A 19,043-nucleotide genomic window follows, 5' to 3' on the forward strand; every position below is an offset into this window, starting at 1 on the left:
AAATAAGTTCACATTTACAGATATGAGGGTTAGGACTTAAACAGATCTCTTTTTGGGAACACAGTTGTACCCACTGCAGATATAAAAGTATATAAATGAAAAGTTTCCCACTCACCATTGTCCCCAGGTCAACCAGTTGTCCTCCTCAGAGGTCACCAATGTTATTTTACTTTATTTTAAACAACTTCAACTAGTCTAAAAATGATGTAAAGGGAAGTGATTATCACTTTATCCTATAAGAGCCAGTCTTGTTCTTAGCTGTTTCATTCATCAAAACTTTTTGGGTTTTAGTCTTCAAATTTATCCCATGTCCTCAGCTGGGTTCAGGGATGGGGAAAAAAGGTGAAATGTTCAAGTAGACACTAAATATAGGAAACCTGTATTAATCATTGAGTGAAATACATTCTACATGCACGTAACTCCCTCATTAAATGTCAGACATTATGTGGGTAGCACTTAATCACTCATTTGCTGGCACAAAGTAGATTGCTGCTAGTTTTAAACCCTAGTAACATTAAGTCTTACAGCATTTTGTTGTCAGTTTTTTACTTAAATACATGTTATTAAATAGTTTGGGAATAAATTTGTTGTTATGTATGTATTATATTGTGAAAATGATGCTGTTAAATGAAACTTTTTTTTACCTGACAGTGCTATATGGAATTAGATGAAATTTATGAAATGTAGTTGCATTCCATGATACTTAACAAAATATATGTAATATCCTGTGTCTTAAAAATGAAGTATGTGTACAAAAGCTATATGAAATGCTGCATAGTAGCAAATTAAATGATTGGAAAAGTCCTGCAGTAAGCAACCAGTTTGGGCTACATTTTCCCGTAAACTCTTTCTTTAAAAACAACTACATCCTGCATTACTATTGTTTCCCAGAATACACTTTGAGAAACGAAGGTCTACAAGGCAAAGACAGAGTTAGAACAGTGAGTCAGAAGCCAGGCAGTGAATTAGGGCAGAAAAATAGAACTTTTATGCTGCCTACCTCTAGTAGGAGATGACTTAGGTCTTTTTTGTTTCCATGGGATGTGGCACAGGACATGAGGCGAGGGAGAAAGAAGTTAGGGGAAAGAGACTGGGTTTGGGGGCCTGGGCTTTGGGGCTAGGCAGATTGGGTGTAATTCCCAGCACTGCCACTGACTAGTTATATGATCTTAGACAAGTTGCTCCATTTTTCTAAGCCAAAATTTCTTTATCCACCAGGAGTTTGAGACTAGCCTGAGCAACTTAGTGAGACCTTGTCTCTGCAAAAAATAAAATAAAATAAAAAATTAAAAAAAAAAGTATCCAGGCATGGTGGTGGGCGCCTGTGGTCCCAGCTACTCTGGAGGCTGAGGTAGGAGGATTTCTTGAGCCTAGGAGTTTGAGACTGCCACGAGCTGTGATTGAGCCACCGTACTCCAGCCTGGGAGACACTGTCTCAAAAAAAATTTTCTTTTTCTTCATCTAAATAGGGGGAAGACACAGTTCCTATCCCTAAAGAATTTACCATTTAATTGGGAGATGAGATTAGAAGACCTATGGTTATGTAAAGATAATATGATTATTGCTTTAAGAGATATACAATGTGATTGGAGTTTTGAAGGAGGGAGAAGCCAGTTAGTTGTGGACAATCAAGAAAGGCTTTGTAGCAGAGCTGGCGTTTAGGTGTGTAGGTCTCCATGGGTTAGTAAAGCTTCAACATTTGGAGACTTGATAGTGGGGAGTGCATTCCAGGTATTAATACATCAAGAAGCAAGAGCAAAGGTATGGAGATGGGAAAGGAAAGACATTTTAAAGAATAGCAAGTGGCCTCATTTCTCTGGAGACAGCAGAAATGAAGCAGCCATTAAACTTTGTGGCCTATGTGCTGTAAGGAACCCAGTGGTACTGATAGTTTTAGCAGTGCTGATAGTGGCTTTTGAGTAGACTAATGTATTTAATAATCACTTTGACACCATTACCAAGTAAACAACCTTGTACTTGAGTAGAATTTAGCTTTTGCTGGATGGTCCCTGTCCTGAGGTGCTAGTACACATATTTTAATCTGGCACAGAGCCCACATACAATGGAATGGGGCCACTTTCATAAATATTTCAGGATTTTAAGTTATCTTCCCTGAACAATGTTGAGGGAAAGCTTAGTAGATGAATAAGATTTTAAGACCACTAAATAAAATAAAACAGATTTCTTTACTCATAAACTTCTAAGAAAGTTTGCTATGCTAATGAGTAGTGTGAGTCCCATGGAGGGAGATTTAGTGTGTGGGATTCTCTGAACTTGGACCTCAGAACCTTCTGTTGTTCCCTGATCTCATACTAACACCTCCTCAAAAGATGTTCTCTTCTCATGTTTGAAGTCAGTGTTCTTGTTACCTATGGAGCTTTTTCAAAAGACAAATTCTATAGTTCTTTTCTTTACCCTTGTCACCTTCAAGCATATTAGACTCTTGGCATGTAGGGGAGGGATAGGTACTCAGTAGGTTAGGACCTCTCACTCCCTATCTCCACCCCTTCACTGACCTGACCTAAGGTATTAGAAATCATTCTGTCAGTCACATGAACAATTAAGGCCCATTCTCTAAATCCCTAATTGCTCACTTTTTTTTTGGTAAGAAAGCCTTTTTTAAAAGCTATGAAGAAAAATATAAATACATTTATGTAAGCAAAGGCAAAGGTTATAGATCACCCTAGAATAGTAGCAGATCATTGGAGAAGAGTATAACATGCCTAGACTATTATGAATGCATTAGGTAGGATGTTCTTGTGTTTCTATAAAGAAATACGTGAGGGGGGCAAGGCCAAGATGGCCAACTAGAAACAGTGCTGATCGGAGACTCCCATTGAAAAGAACCATAATAAACATGTGAATCCTTCACTGGCAACCAAGATATCCAGGTTCTCTCATCAGAACCGACTAGACTCTGGCTGGCATGATCCATGAAAAGGAAGGAAGACAGTGTGGTGTGGTGGCCCACCTGAGAGCCACACGGGGCAGAGGAGCCCCCAACCCACAGCCAAGGGAGGCAGTGAGTGAGCATGCTACCTAGCCGGGGAAACTGTGCTTTATCCACAGAACTCTGTCACCCACGGATCAGAAGATCCCACTCGCGAACCCATGCCACGGGGTCTAGGGTCCCAACCCTGGAGCTGCGCAGATTCTCAACAGCCTCTCAGCTGGAATCTGCTTAAGCCTGCGGAGCTCCCCTGGGGGAGGGGCAACCAGCACCACAGCTGTGGCTGCCTGCTGTGTAAGCCATGTGAGCTCCTTGGGGGAGGGGCAGCAGCCAGCACTGGGACTCATAACTGCCTAACACACTGAGCTCCCTGGGTGGGGGAAGGGCGTCATTCATCTCTATAGCTCCAGGCCACACTTTGCTTTTCCCCTGCTGGAGCCAGTGAGGCTGGATGGCTTGGTCTCAAAAGATGTCCCCCACAGGCCAACACACCAGCTGTGGCAGACTGCAACCAGAAAGCCTCTTCAGGCCTGACCCTGACTCATATTTCCTTACTGGGTGGGGCTCCCTGCAGTAACTCCAGCAGCTCCAGCCAGAGGCTCAGGGACAGAACAGTGATCTCCCTGGGCCTGTGCCCCTAGTGGGAGGGATGGCTGCAGTCTCTGTGGACCAGCAGACTTAGCTTTTCTTCCTGGTAGTTCTGAGGAATCTGGGCAGCTCAGATGAGTGGGTTTCCCCCAGCGAAGCACACCCCATCCACAAAGGGACAAAGTGCTTCGTTAAATGGGTCCTGTTCCCTGTACCACCTAAATGGGTGAGACCCTCCAACAGGGGTTGTCAGACACTCTATACAGAAACAATCCTACTGGCATCATGTTGGTGCCCCTCGAGGTCAGAGATCCCAGAAGAAGGATCAGGCACTCATTTTTCCTGTTCTCCAGCCTTTTTGAGTGACACCTCCAGGCACGAGAACGAACCAGGTGAATAGGGCCTGAAGTGAATCCCCAGCAAACTGCAGCAGCCCTACAGAAGAGGGACCTGACCATTGAAAGAAAAACAACAGAAAGCAACAACAGCATCAGCAACAAAAAGTCCCCACAAAAACCCCATGTAAGGGTCAGCAGCCTCAAAGATGGAAACTAGACAAACTCAAGAAGATGAGAAAAAAATCAACAAAAAAATGCAGAAAACCCAAAAGTCCAGAGTGCCTCTTTTCCTCCAAATGATTGCAGTGTCTCTCCAAGGAACAGAACTGGATGGAGGATGAGGTGGACAAATTGACAGAAGTAGACTTCAGATGGTGGGTAATAAAAAACTACACTGAGCTAAAGGAGAATGTTCTAACCCAATGCAAAGAAGCTAAGAACCTTGATAAAAGGTTAGAGGAGCTGCTAAATAGAATAGCCAGTTTAGAGAGGAACATAAATGACCTGATGGAGCTGAAAAACATAGCATGAGAGCTTCTTGAAGCATAGACAAGTATCAATAGCTGAATCAATCAAGCAGAAGAAAGGATATCAGAGTTTTAAGACCACCTTGCTTAAATAATGCATGCAGACAAGATTAGAGAAAAAAGAATCAAAAGGAATGAACAAAGTCTCCAAGAAATATGGGACTTCATTAAAAGACTGAAACTATGATTGATTGGAATACTTGAAAGAGACGGGGAGAATGAAAACAAGCTGGAAAACACACTTCAGGATACATCCAGGAGAACTTCCCCAACTGAGCAAGACAGGCCAACATGCAAATTCAGGAAATACAGAGAACACCACTAAGATACTTCACGAGAAGATCAACACCAAGACACATAATCATCAGATTCTCCAAGGTTGAAATGAAGGAAAAAAAGCCAGAGAGAAAGGCCAGGTCACCTACAAAGGGAAGCCCATCAGATTAACAGCAGATCTCTCAGAAGAAACTCTGCAAGCCAGAAGAGATTGGGGGCTAATACTCAACATTCTTTTTTTTTTTTTTTTTTTTTTTTTGAGATGGAGTCTCGCTCTGTCACCCAGGCTGGAGTGCAGTGGTGCAGTCTTGGCTCACTGCAAGCTCTGCCTCCCAGGTTTACCCCATTCTCCTGCCTGAGCCTCCCTAGAAGCTGGGTCTATAGGTACCCACCACTACGCCCGGCTAATTTTTTTTTTTGTATTTTTAGTAGAGACGGGGTTTCACCATGTTAGCCAGGATGGTCTCGATTTCCTGACCTCATGATCTGCCCGCCTCTCAAAGTGCTGGGATTATAGGCGTGAGCCACTGTGCCCAGCCTCCAACATTCTTAAAGAAAAGAATTCTCAACCTAGAATTTCGTATCCAGCCAAACTAAGCTTCATAAGTGAAGGAGAAGTAAAATCCTTTCCAGACAAGAAAATGCCGAGGGATTTCATTATCACCAGGCCTGCCTTGCAAGAGCTCCTGAAAGAAGCACTAAATACAAAAAGGAAAAACTGTTACTAGCCACTGCAAAAACACACAAAATATAAAGATCAATGACACTATGAAGAAATTGCATCAACTAGTGTGCAAAATAACCAGATAGCATCATGATGACAGGATCAAATTCACACATAATAATACCAACCTGAAATGTAAATGGGCTAAATGCCACAATTAAAAGGCACAGACTGGCAAATTGGATACAGAGTCAAGACCCGTTAGTGTGCCGTATTCAGGAGACCCATCCACATGCAGAGACACACATAGGCTCAAAATAAAGGGATGGAGGAATATTTACCAAGCAAATGGAAAGCAAAAAAAAGCAGGGGTTGTAATCCTAGTCTCTGACAAAATGGACTTTAAACCAACAAAGATCAAAAAGGACAAAGAAGGGCATTACATAATGGTAAAGGGAACAATTCAATAAGAAGGGCTAACTATCCAAATCATATATGCACCCAATACAGGAGTACCCAGATTCATAAAACAAGTTCTTAGAGACCTACAAAGAGACGTAGACTCCCACACAATAATAGTGGGAGACTTTAACTCCCCACTGTCAATATTAGGTCAGTAAGACAGAAAATGAACAAGGATATTCAGGACTTGAGCTCAGCTCTGGATCAAGTGGACCTAACAGACATCTACAGAACTCTCCACCCCAAATCAACAGAATATACATTCTCCTCAGTGGCACATGGCACTTAATCTAAAATCGACCACATAAGTAAAACATTCCTCAGCAAATGCAGAAGAACTGAAATCATAACAGACAGACTACAGACCACAGTGCAGTTACATGGAAATTGAATAAGCTACTTCTGAATGACTCCTGGATAAATAATGAAATTAGGGCAGAAATAAAGAAGTTCTAAATAAAGAAGAAATAAAGGAATAAAGAAGAAATGAAAGATGGAGAACAAAGAGAAAATGTACCAAAACCTCTGGGACACAGCTAAAGCAGTGTTAAGAGGGAAATTTATAGCACTAAATGCCCACATCAGAAAGCTAGAAAGATTTCAAATGAACACCCTAACATTACAATTAAAAGAGCTAGAGAGGCAGGAGCAAACTAATCCAACAGCTAGCAGAAGACAAGAAATAACTAAGATCAGAGCAGAGTTGAAGTAGATAGAGACATGAAAAATTCTCCAAAAAAAAATCAATGAATCCAGAAGCTGGTTTTTTGAAAAAATTAACAAAATAGACCACTAGCTAGACTAATAATAAAGAAAACAGAATAATCAAATAGAAACAATAAAAAATAATAAAGGGGATATCACCACTGACACCATAGAAATACAAACTACCATCAGAGAATACTATAAACACCTCTACACAAATAAACTAGAAAATCTAGAAGAAATGGATAAATTCAGGGACACATACACCCTCACAAGACTAAGGAAGAAGTCAGATCCTTGGATAAGACCAATAACAAGTTCTGAAATTGAGGCGGTAATTAATGGCCTACCAACCAAAAAAAGCCCAGGACCAGATGGATTCACAGCTGAATTCTGTTACAGGTACAAAGAGGAGCTGGTATCATCCCTTCTGAAACTATTCCAAACAGTTGAAAAGGAGGGACTCCTCCCTAACTCATTTTGTGAAGCCAGCATCATCCTGATACCAAAACCAGGCAGAGACACAACAACAAAAAAGAAAACTTCAGGCCAGTGTCTCTGATGAACATCGATGCAAAAATCCTCCAATAAAATACTGGCAAACTGAATTCAGCAGCACATCAAAAAACGTATCCACGACGATCAAGTCAGCTTCATCCCTGGGATGCAAGGCTGGTTCAACATATGCAAATCAATAAACATAATCCATCACATAAACAGAACCAAAAACAGAACCACATGATTACCTCAATAGATGCAGAAAAGGCCTTGATAAAATTCAACATCCTTTCGTGTTAAAAACTCAAGCTAGGTTTTGATAGAACATATCTCAAAATAATAAGAGCAATTTATGACAAACTCACAGTCAATATAATATTTAATAGGCAAAAGTTGGAAGTATTCCCTTTAAAAACCGGTACAAGGCAACGATCCCTGCTCTCACCACTCCTGTTCAACATAGTATTGGAAGTTTTGACCAGAGCTATCAGGCAAGAGAAAGAAGTAGAGGGTATTCACATAGGAAGATAGGAGTTCAAATTGTCTCTGTTTGCAGACAACATTTTTTTATATTTAGAAAACCCCATCATCTCAGCCCAAACTCCTTTAGCTTATACGCAACTTCAGCAAAGTCTCAGGATACAAAATCAATGTGCAAAAATCACAAGCATTCCTTTATACCAACAATAGACAAGCAGCGAGCCAAGTCATGAATGAACTCCCATTCACAAATTGCTACAAAGAGAAGAAAATACCCAGGAATACAGCTAATGAGATGTGAAGGACCTCTTCAAGGAGAACTACATACCACTAAAGGAAATAAGAGAGGACACAAACAAAGGGAAAAATATTTCATCCTCATGGATAGTAAGAATCAATATTGTGAAAATGGCCGTAGTGCCCAAAGTAATTCATATATTCAATGCTATTCCTATCAAACTACCATTGACATTCTTCACAGAGTTAGAAAAAACTACTTTAAATTTCATGTGGAATCAAAGAAGACCCCATATAGCCAAGACAATCCTAAGCAAAAAGAACAACCTGGAGGCATCATGCTACCTGACTTCAAATTATACTACAAGGCTACAGTAACAAAAACAGCATGGTACTGTTACCAAAACAGACATATAGACCAATGGTACAGAGGAGACCTCAGAAATAACACTACACATCTACAACCATCTGAGCTTCGACAGACCTGACAAAAATAAGCAATGGGGAAAGGATCTCCTATTCAATAAATGGTGCTGGGAAAACTGGCTAGCCATATGCAGAAAACTGAAACTGGACCCCTTCTCTACACCTTATACAAAAATTAACTCAGGATGGATTAAAGACTTAAATGTAAAACCCAAAACCATAAATACCCTAGAAGAAAATGTAGGCAATGCCATTGAGGACATAGGGATGGGCAAAGACTTCATGATGAAAACACCGAAAGTAATTGCAACAAAAGCCAAAATTGACAAATGTCTAATTAAACTAAAGAGCTTCTGCACAGCAAAAGAAACTATCACCAGAGTGAACAGGTAACCTCCAGAATGGGAGAAAATGTTTGCCATCTATCCATCTGACAGAGGTCAAATATCCAACATTTACAAGGAACTTAAACAAATTTACAAAGAAAATTTAAAGAAAAAAACAACCCCATCAAAAAGTGGGCAAAGAATATGAACAGACACTTCTTGAAAGAAGACATTTATGCAGCCAGCAAACATATGAAAAAAAAGCTCAACATCACTGATCATTAGAGAAATACAAATCAAAACCACAATGAGATACCATCTCATACCAGTCAGAATGGTGATTATTAAAAAGTCAGTAAACAATAGATGCTGGCAAGGCTGTGGAGAAAAAAGGAATGCTTTTACACTGTTGGTGGGAGTGTAAATTAGTTCAACCATTGTGCAAGACAGCATGGTGATTCCTCAAGGATCTAGAACCAGAAATACCATTTGACCCAGCAATCCCATTACTGGGTATATACTCAAAGGAATATTAATCATTCTACTATAAAGACACATGCACACGTTATTGCAGCACTATTTACAACAGCAAAGTCATGGAACCAACACAAATGCCCATCAGTGATAGACTGGATAAAGAAAATGTGGTACATTTACACCATGGAATACTATGCAGTCATAAAAAGGAATGAGATTATGTCCTTTGCAGGAATATGGATGAAGCTGGAAACCATCATCCTCAGCAAACTAACACAGGAACAGAAAACCAAACACTGCATGTTCTCACTCACAAGTGGGAGGTGAATAACGAGAACACATGGACACAGGGAGGGGAACATCACACATCAGGGCCTGTCAGGGGATGGAGGGCTAGGGGAGGGATAGCATTAGGAGAAATACCTAATGTTGATGATGGGTTGATGGGTGCAGCAAACCACTATGGCACATGTATACCTATGTAACAGACCTGCACGTTCTTCACATGTATCCCGGAACTTAAAATAAAATAAAATACAATGGAAATATATGAGTCTGGGTAATTTATAAAGAAAAGAGATTTAATTGGCTCACGGTTCTGTAGGCTATACAGGCATGGTGCTGGCATCTGCGTGGCTTCTGGGGAGGCCTCAGGGAGCTTTTATTCATGGCAAAAGGTGAAGAGGGAGCAGACACATCACATGGCAAGAGCAGGAGCAAGGCTGGGGGAGATACCACACACTTTTAAATGACCAGGTCTCATGAGGTCTCACTCACTATTGTGAGGACAGAACTAAGACACGAGGGATCCACCCCCATGACCCACACACCTCCCACCAGGCCCTACCTCCAACACTGGGGATTAAATTTCAACATGAGATTTAGGCTGGACAAATATCCAAACCATGTCAGTGAATATATTTTAGAGTTTAAAAGTCTGTTTCTAAGCTTAACTTTGTTATGAATAATTTAAACACACTTGAATGTGCCTTCAAACCAAACTATACAATGTGTAAAAACCCCTTCGTTCCAGATTGGGGTTTCATATTATGAAATGTAAAAAAAAAAAAAAAAAAAAAAAAAAGAAATGCGTTGTTATTTGGCTCAGAATTATCAAGAATATGCCCTGCGACTGATATTACTTCTCACTACACATTTCTTTTTATTTCTCAGATTCTCAGCACTTTTTGAGAGATCAGAGAGAAGATAAAATTAAAGTTTTTGCTACTTGTTATCATCTCTAGATGCAAAGGAGATTACAATTAATCATTAGATTCACAGAATTCGTTGATAATAGAAATCATTATTCTTTTGGCCATATAACAGGATTTCTGTTTCTAATGTAAGTGTTTGGTATTTTAACAAAGATCCCTGTGTTACTTTTTCTTAATAGTTTTCAGTTGGAATGATATACATGTCATATATATATAGCTGGAGTTAGAATGTTATATTGTACAATCATTGCATATATAAAGGTAATATAAGGTAGACCTAAGAAGGCCATCTGCAGTAATTCTTGGCAGCAAAATTTCTTAACTTCCTGATCAAGAACCTTAAAATGTGTTGAACTTGCTTTCCTCTCATCATCAAATTGCACATACTTCCTGTTAGAAATGATAACATCTCTCCTTATTTTTGTGAGGGACAAACATTTTCTCTGTATAGAAGGCAGGGAACCAATATTGGGAAATGCCTAAAGGAATGTGTATAAGTTGCCAGCATTCATACCTCCTGAGATGTTTCTAAAAGCATCATAAATAGTATATAGTGAACATCTTCCCTCCAGCTGAGCTTTTGAAATAGCTCACTCAGCATTTTTGTTAAACAATATCCCTGGGATATAAACCAAATAGCATTTCCTATTCAGTCTCATCTGTCATTTTCCAGATTTCACAACCAGCCTCCAGATGTCAAAATACGAAGGTGAAAGTGAATGAAATTGTTTTTCTACTGGAGCTCCCTAAATCAAATAGACCAAGATTATCCTGTACCCCCGATGCCCCAATAAATTGGTCAGTCATCCCAAAGTAAAAGCTTGACCCCGTGAGTTTCTAAATCATTTCCAACCTTTATTGTAGTTTAAAACAAAAAATTATGCTATACTTGAAGGCCATTTTAGCTGAGTTATAAAATTTGCTTCTATAAATCTTGCCAGAGTAAAATGGGCCTTGGATAATCATTGAAACAAATGCAGATGGTCCCTGACTTATGATGGTTCAACTTATAATTTTTCTACTTTGTGATGGTACAAAAGCAATATCATTTAGTAGAAACCAAGCTTCAAATTTCGAATTTTGATTTTTTCCTAGACTGGTGATATGTGGTATGATACTTTTACATGAGATATTCAACACTTTTTTATAAAATAGGGTTTGTGTTAGATGATCTTGCTCAACTATAAGCTAATGTAAGTGTTCTGAGCACATTTAAAGTAGGCCAGGCTAGACTATGTTGTTCAGTAGGTTAGGTATATTAAATACATTTTTGACATGATATTTTCAATGTATGATGGGTTTATCAGGATATAACTTCATCGTGAATTAAGGTGCAGTTGTGTTCCAAGACCTCTACAAACAACACTGACAGCCTATTGCTGTTTTAATATCTCTAGGATTGCATTCTTACAATTTAGATGTAGATTTAGACCATTGGTTTCTGTTTCTATTGCAACCACTTATTATATAATATGAATCTGGCTCCAAGGTGTGGAAGAAACATGTAAAAGGGCACTGTCAAACATCATATGTAGCTGTTGGCTATATTGATTTTGTGGCACTTATCTATTCTGTGTGCATTTTGGGTTTTGAAGTATGCAAGTTTTATCATATTCTACTGGGGAAAATGGCTCATGTAGTCTTTTGAATGGCCCCTCATACACCACAAAGCTTGGGAATTCATAGATTCAAATAATTTTTAGGAAAGAAGGACTCCTAAATATTACCTAGTTGAGTTGTTTCTTTTTTCAGAGGCCTGGAAAGGTAAGATGCCTTGCCCAAGATCACAAAGCCAGTTAGTGGCAGAGCTGAGTTAGGAACCCTGTAATTCCCAGATACTCAGCTTATTATTTATTCTTCAATTCATTCTTTAGGAATCTTTGTTAGCAATATCATCAACAATCACAAAGCATGCTTGTTTTGCCCATTTTGGTTGGTGTACTCTTTGAGTTTTTTGCATAAAAAATATACTCAGTAACAAATCTGCCTTCAGCATAATTTCCCATAATCAAACATCATGATTAATTTTAAAGTATGAATCTAATGATTTTGGCAATCTAGATTCTTGTGATATTTTACTTCACTTTGTACAAACTTAATTTATTTATCTGTTTTGATTCCTTTTTACTGAGTTACATATCTTCCACCTTTTTATCCTATACCTTTATTAAACTGTGCCTTGGAGAAGAGAATGGATTTTTCATAGCTTGTATTCTATGTTACTGTCACATTATTGCTTAAAAATAGAGCTTAGAGCTTAGGTGTAACCAGGGACATTACTGTAGTATAGCCAACTTGGAATTTCTTCCTCCATTGGTGAGCTGATGGGAAAAGCTCTTGACTTGCCATTGGAAGACGTGGCTAAATCCCTGCAGTGCCACATTTCAACCATTTTTGGTTTTTTTTGTTTTTTAGAAACAGGATCTCATTCTGTCACCCAGGCTGGGGTGCAGTCGCATAATAATAGCTCATTGGAGCTTTAAACTCCTGGGCTCAAGCAATCCTCCCACCTCAATCTTCTGAGTAGCTGGGACTACAGGTGTGCGCCACTGTGCCTGGCTAATTTTTTTTGTTTTTTATAGAGACCAGGTCTTGCTATATTGCCCAGGCTGGTCTCAAACTCCTGGCTTCAAGCAATCCTCCCACCTTGGCCTCCCAAAGTAATGGGATTACAGCCATGAACCACCATGCCCAGCCCACCTGCTGTTTTAATTTGGGTCATCACTAACCCCTCCGAACTTTTTTCATGATAGATGGAATAATATTTGCCTATTTTGTGTCTTGGAATGTGACCCTCATAGCAATTCTGAGAAATTTATAAAGGAGTACTTTGTTTTGTTTGTGGTTCTTGATCCTTTGGTTATCTTCTTTTAATAGGGACATCAAGAGTGTCACCCCAAACCCCCAATATCTGTTAGTGAATAAAAAGGTGATGATGGAGAAAATGTTTTATAAATTGAAAAACGCAGTCTAAAGTGGTCTAATGTTGTTACCAAGTAATCCCCAAAAGTTTTTAAATTGGTACCTAGGGATCAAGAAACTGTTTCACTCTGCTATTTGCTGTGCTTTCTTATCTTTCAAAATTTTACCCTTCCATAAAGACAACTTTCAAATGCTTGATTTCTCTTTTGTCTTTTCTGATTCACCTTCTCCCTACCCCAAAATTAGCTTGGATCTCATGTTTATTTATTTTTTACTTAGTCCAGAACTAGAATGATAGCAACTTTAGGGACTGCTCTCATGAAGCATTTGAAGGAGAAGGCCTTGCATATGATAGTTGCTTAGTAATATCTCTTAAAGTGAGATTTAGGGAAAATGCGTTTTTTTAGCGTTTATCAATTTCTTCCTTATAATTTTACTTTGAATTACTTATTTAAAGTTTAAATAATAGTGTATGGGAAAAAAATCTTTAATTTTTAAACATCTTCTAGTATATATTCTTTTATGGGCTGGAATTTGAATGGTTGAAAACAGTTGCATTTTAGAGGATTAAAATTTATAATTTATCTAAACATCTGTTTTGAAAACCTTCATTTAAAAAATCTTATTTTCCATTTATATTTTTCATTTCTCTCTAGGTGATCATATTTAAGTATTGTAAGTTAAGGATCTGGGCAAATAATTCCTCAAAAATTATATTAATTTATTTTTAAAAGGAAGTTTATTCACTTACTCATGGCAAACCAACTTTGAAGATAAAAATGTGTTGCCTTAAAGACTGAAGACATGTTCAAGATGGCAAAAAGAGTCTTCCTACCCCTTTTAAAAAGTAAATGCAGAAGCTTGTGTGAGCAGTGATACTTCATGTTTTGTTTTCCAGTGGTAGAAGTGTTTTAAAATGAGAAGTGTTCTTTAAAATATTATGGTCAAAAAGAAAAGATATTTATTGGCTGGGAGACTTGGACTTCTGATAGCTTTGCCTGGAATTGTGATTGAAATTTTGACAGAATCATAACTGAAGTTGACATTAATGGGAATCACTTCCTTATGATTTTGTATAGCCTAATAAAAAGGTAATTTGAAAATTTTAGATAATCAGATGGTTTAATGGCCAAGTAGAAATAGTGCTTTATTTTTTATGTGTTAATCTTTGGGTGCTTCCACTAAATGTAGATTTAGTGTGTAACCTTCCTTTGACTGTTAACACCTCTTACAGCTACAGTGATTACTAGTCTAGTCACAGTCAATGGCTGACATTTCTATGACTACTGACTCTTTTTTTTTTGAGATGGAGTCTTGCTCTGTCACCAGGCTGGAGTGCAGTGGTACGATCTTGGCTCACTGCAACCTCCGCCTCCCAGGTTCAAGTGATTCTCCTGCCTCAGCCTCCCGAGCAGCCAGGATTACAGGCGCCTGCCACCACACCCAGCTAATTTTTGTATTTTTAGTAGAGACGGAGTTTCACCATGTTGGCCAAGATGGTCTCGATCTCTTGACTTCGTGATCCGCCTGACTTGGCCTCCCAAAGTGCTGGGACTACAGGTGTGAGCCACCATTCCTGGCCAACTACTGACTCTTGTAAAGATTTATTACCAGATGATGACATTGCTCCTGATGTCTCTAACTAGGTGGTCCCCCTTCACTTTTCTTAGTCTTCTGCCATGACCCCTCCCTGTACCTGTATAGTGGAGGTGGTTCACATTAGTTGGTCCTTACCCTTAATTCTAACATAAAGGAATGTGGAATACTGCAAAGAGACCAAAAGAGCTAGCTGTATGCTAGCACTGGCTCTGAGAGCTAACAAACTTTAAGGCTTTGAGCAAAGGACTTCTCCTCTCCAGATTTCTTTTTCCTGATTTGTAATATGTGCATTGGATTAGGTGATCTCAAAGATACCTCTCCCTTCTAAGATTTTATATTCATCAAAATTCATCTGCCAGAATGGCACTGTGATAATTAGATAGACTGCCAGCTGGATGCAGGGAAATAGCAGAGCTAAAAGCTCCAGTCTAAACTATCCCCGGTGAATATTCATTTTTGCATATTTTAATAACAATATTCTTAGTGTCTCACCTCCACCCAGTCACTCACTTAGCAAGACCCTTTCTTTTCCTTCACGTTTTACAACTCTGTAACTTAACAAAATCCATTAGTACCAACAAAATGGAGTAACAGTGATGTTTTAATATATGGCATGCACCCTTAATATCATTCCTAGTATTTGAAAAACTAAATGAAACATTTTTAACTTTGACTTTTAAGGAAGAAAAAAAAATCACCTTTCTTTATTTAATGAGGAAAAAAGACCTCCAGTAAAGAATAATGCACCATAATTGTTATTCACGTCACACTCATTCCTTTTTTTGGCATGCAGAGCCTCATATGTTCTTAAGCATAAAATGCTGGATGACATATTAAATGAAGGGTCATTCTGGAAAATAAAGTAGACAAAATGGCTTTACTCTCAAAGATAGTTGTGAAGTAAAAACCGAAATAATAGCTTATTCATAACTATTTGGAGGCATTTCTTAAGTCCAGAAAGGTCAGAGGGAAATTGAATAAATGCCAACACTGTTTGTCAGGTGGGGAGACTCTCAACGTCTCCTGAGAAATTTAATTTATATTAATGAGAAGTGAGACCTGCTTAGGGCTCTCTCAGAGACTGCTCTGGTGTCAAATTTTAATGATTTAACTTCATGAAAAGGATTCCTAACAAGTTATCCAACAAGATAACCTCACATAAGATTGCTTTTTAATTGTGAGGCCTCAATTGCTCTGACCTCACCAAACCACAGGCACATGTTGAGGCTTCTTGAGGACTTGCCTCAGCAAGTCGATAACTTGCTGTCAGTTCTGGCCCTTCTAGGGGACCAGGTGAACCAAGTGAGATTCTGATGATAAAGTTCTAATTCAATTCAGCAGACATTCATGAAGGCCTATCACTGGGGCAATGTGTGAGTGACAACAGTATGTACCACTTATGAACAGTTAATGTGTGTCAGGCTCCCTACTCAATGTTTTATGTTCCCAATTTCTAATCTTCACAGCAACATTACAGAATTACAGATGTGGAGAAGGAGACTCAGAGACATTAAGTAACTTGCTCAAGATTGTAAGTATTGCCAAGTAGCTAGCAGAGCCAGGATTCGTTAGGTCAGTTTGCCTCCCATATCCATGGCTTTCCACTACTCACCTATGTCTTAGGATTTTTTCTTTACTCATCTAACGTTCCAGTGTTAATAATAGCTTCCCTTTGTCTAGCTATGTTCCAGATACTGTGCTGGGTGTTTTATTATGTAAACCTACTGAATAGATGATAGTACCCCCACTAATGAAAAAGGAGGGATGGAGAATTCAGCAGCTTTCCCCAGATCACACAGGTAGAAAATGGCAGGGCTAGAATTCTAACCAAGATCTAACTGATCTTCCAAACCTATGCTCTTACTATTAGACAACAGTGACTTTAATGGTGCTGTGCCCTGAGTTGATACAGAAGTGTTAAAGCAGGTCTGTACACTCTGAGAGCTGAAAAGTCCACTGGGTTGAGATGGACATGGACTCAAGTGTCTGTAAAGACAAGCAAAATAAATGTGAAATGAAGTGATTTTGAAAAGATGCTGGGAAAGTACAGAGGTAAGGAAGATTAATTCCAAATAGAAGGCACAGAATGGTTTTGCCAATGAATTGGATTTTAAAATACAAAGAATGAAAGAAAACACATTTCAGGCAGAGGAACTAGTTTCCCCTTGAGTACAGCTTTCGTCACTTCACTTAGGTTTGGATGTATAGTGTTTTTGTTGTTAATTTCAAATAATTGGTAACTTTCATTTTGATTTTCTCATTGGCTCATGTCTTATTTAATAATTGTCAGAATCTTTAATTTGTTAGTTTTTTTTGTTATTTAATGTTATTTTTATTAGTACTGCCTTTGGGTTGGAGAAAATAATTGAATCATTAGTTTATGGATTTATTAAGGTTTTCTACGTGGCCTGTGAAATGACCGATTTTTATAAATGTTTCATGGATATATGAAATGAATATTTAAATGTAGATGAATTTTCTAAAGAGTGAGTGTGAAGGTAGAAACTTGTTTATTAGATTATTTGAATCTTCACATCTTTTGTCATTGTCTGATGAGCTAACAAATTCTGAGACAAGAATCTCCTACTTGTATTTTGGGTTCAAAGGCTTTTTCTCATATTCTTGGTTTTTACTTCATGTAATTGATGATGTGTGTTTTGGTATATATAACTTTGTGATTATTATGTCTTCTTGGATTATACCTGTTATCAATATAAAATATCCATCTTTGCTATATTTTTTTGCTTTAAATTCACTGTTATGAATATTGCCAGAGTGAATTCTGTTTATATAACAGATAAATTGTTGCCTACATTTTTCTTTAGAGTTGTCTTTTGTATTAACAGGTTTCTACTCCATCAGATGGTCTTTTAAACAATTTTACCAACAAACATTTATTTTGATTGCTCATATGATTGATTTTTATTCCTGCCATTCTATTTTGTGTTTTCTGATGCTTTTTTGGCATGTTTTCTTTTAGCCTCCTTTTCTTTGACTTTATTGATTTTTAAAAAATGCTTTAAAACTATATTTTCTTTCCTACTAGCAGCAGCCTTTTAATCAATACCTACGTACTTTATCAATATTAAAAATGAAAATATCCATAGGCTCCAACCGAACAAGAAAACATATTTAACATGCTTTGATTTATCCTTTTTTATTCCCCTTCCTTCAGTGCTTGAAGTGTTTTGTGGAAATAACATGAGATTTTATTTCCACATCATTATCTATATAGGTGTACTTTACCTACACGTTTTGTCTCTTAAAAATATTATAATGTGGTTATATTTATAGCCACATTAGAGTGTGAGGTCGATGCAGATCCTGTAGACCCTTATAAAAATGTGAACCTTTGAAGAAATGGATGCTGACTGGCTGCTGTGTTAGAGAATGAGGTGTAGAGGGTCAAAGATGGAAGTAGAGAAACCAACTAGGAGGCTATGTAATAATAGCAATAGATGGATAATAATATTTAGGAAAGTTCAGGTTTGGGTGGCTATATTTATAGCCACATTATAATAATTACATGTATTTAACTTTGAGTTTTACTGAGTTCATTGTTCACTACCATTTCTTGCCTGCTATACACTCCTTTCTTGAGTTTTTGTTTGGGTTAATTTCTCATTTTGTTGCAGTATTTCAAGTAATTTTTCCAGAAAGTGTAAATGGGTGGATAGTATGATGATACCGTATCATCAGTGACCTCCATATTGCTAAATCTAAATGATCAGTTCTTTGTCCTCACCTTACTTAAGCTCTCAGTAGCAACTGGCAAATGATTGCTTTCTTGTCTTCATTTGGCTTTTATACCAGTTTCTTTTGGTTCTTTTAGCTCAATGGACACTATTTCTTGGCTTGCTTTTATTCATCTCCCCAGTTTCTTAATGTTAGGCTATCCCAGGGCTCATTCCTCAACTCTCTTTTCTTCCGTTTACTTGTGTTCCCTAGGTGATTCCATCTAGGTTCGTGGCTTTGCATGTCATCTGTATAAATCCAAAGTTTACATCTTTAGCTCAGACCTCTCCTGTGACTGCATGTTTCCCATTGTATACTTTATATCTGAGACTTAACATGCTCCAAAATGAAGTCCTGGTCTCCCCACCCAAACCTGAACTTTCCTAAATATTATTATCCATCTATTGCTATTATTACGTAGCCTCCTAGTTGGTTTCTCTACTTCCATCTTTGACCCTCTACACCCCATTCTCCAACACAGCAGCCAGTCAGCATCCATTTCTTCAAAGGTTCACATTTTTATAAGGGTCTACAGGATCTGCAACGACCTCACACTCTAAACTCATCTTCCCCTAAAATTCTCCTCCTCACCCCGTCGTATTGGTCTACTTGCTATTCT

General features: G+C 38.2%; 1 protein-coding gene across 7 annotated transcripts in view; it reads left to right on the forward strand.

The window, feature by feature from the left end:
• The window catches only part of PPM1L (protein phosphatase, Mg2+/Mn2+ dependent 1L), a 316,391-nt gene that overhangs the window by 128,488 nt on the left and 168,860 nt on the right, over positions 1-19,043 (forward strand). The gene's annotated exons all lie outside the window — the stretch shown is intronic.

Source organism: Symphalangus syndactylus, chromosome 17 (genome assembly GCF_028878055.3).
Source record: "Symphalangus syndactylus isolate Jambi chromosome 17, NHGRI_mSymSyn1-v2.1_pri, whole genome shotgun sequence".
In the NCBI taxonomy this organism is placed as follows: Eukaryota; Metazoa; Chordata; class Mammalia; order Primates; family Hylobatidae; genus Symphalangus; species Symphalangus syndactylus.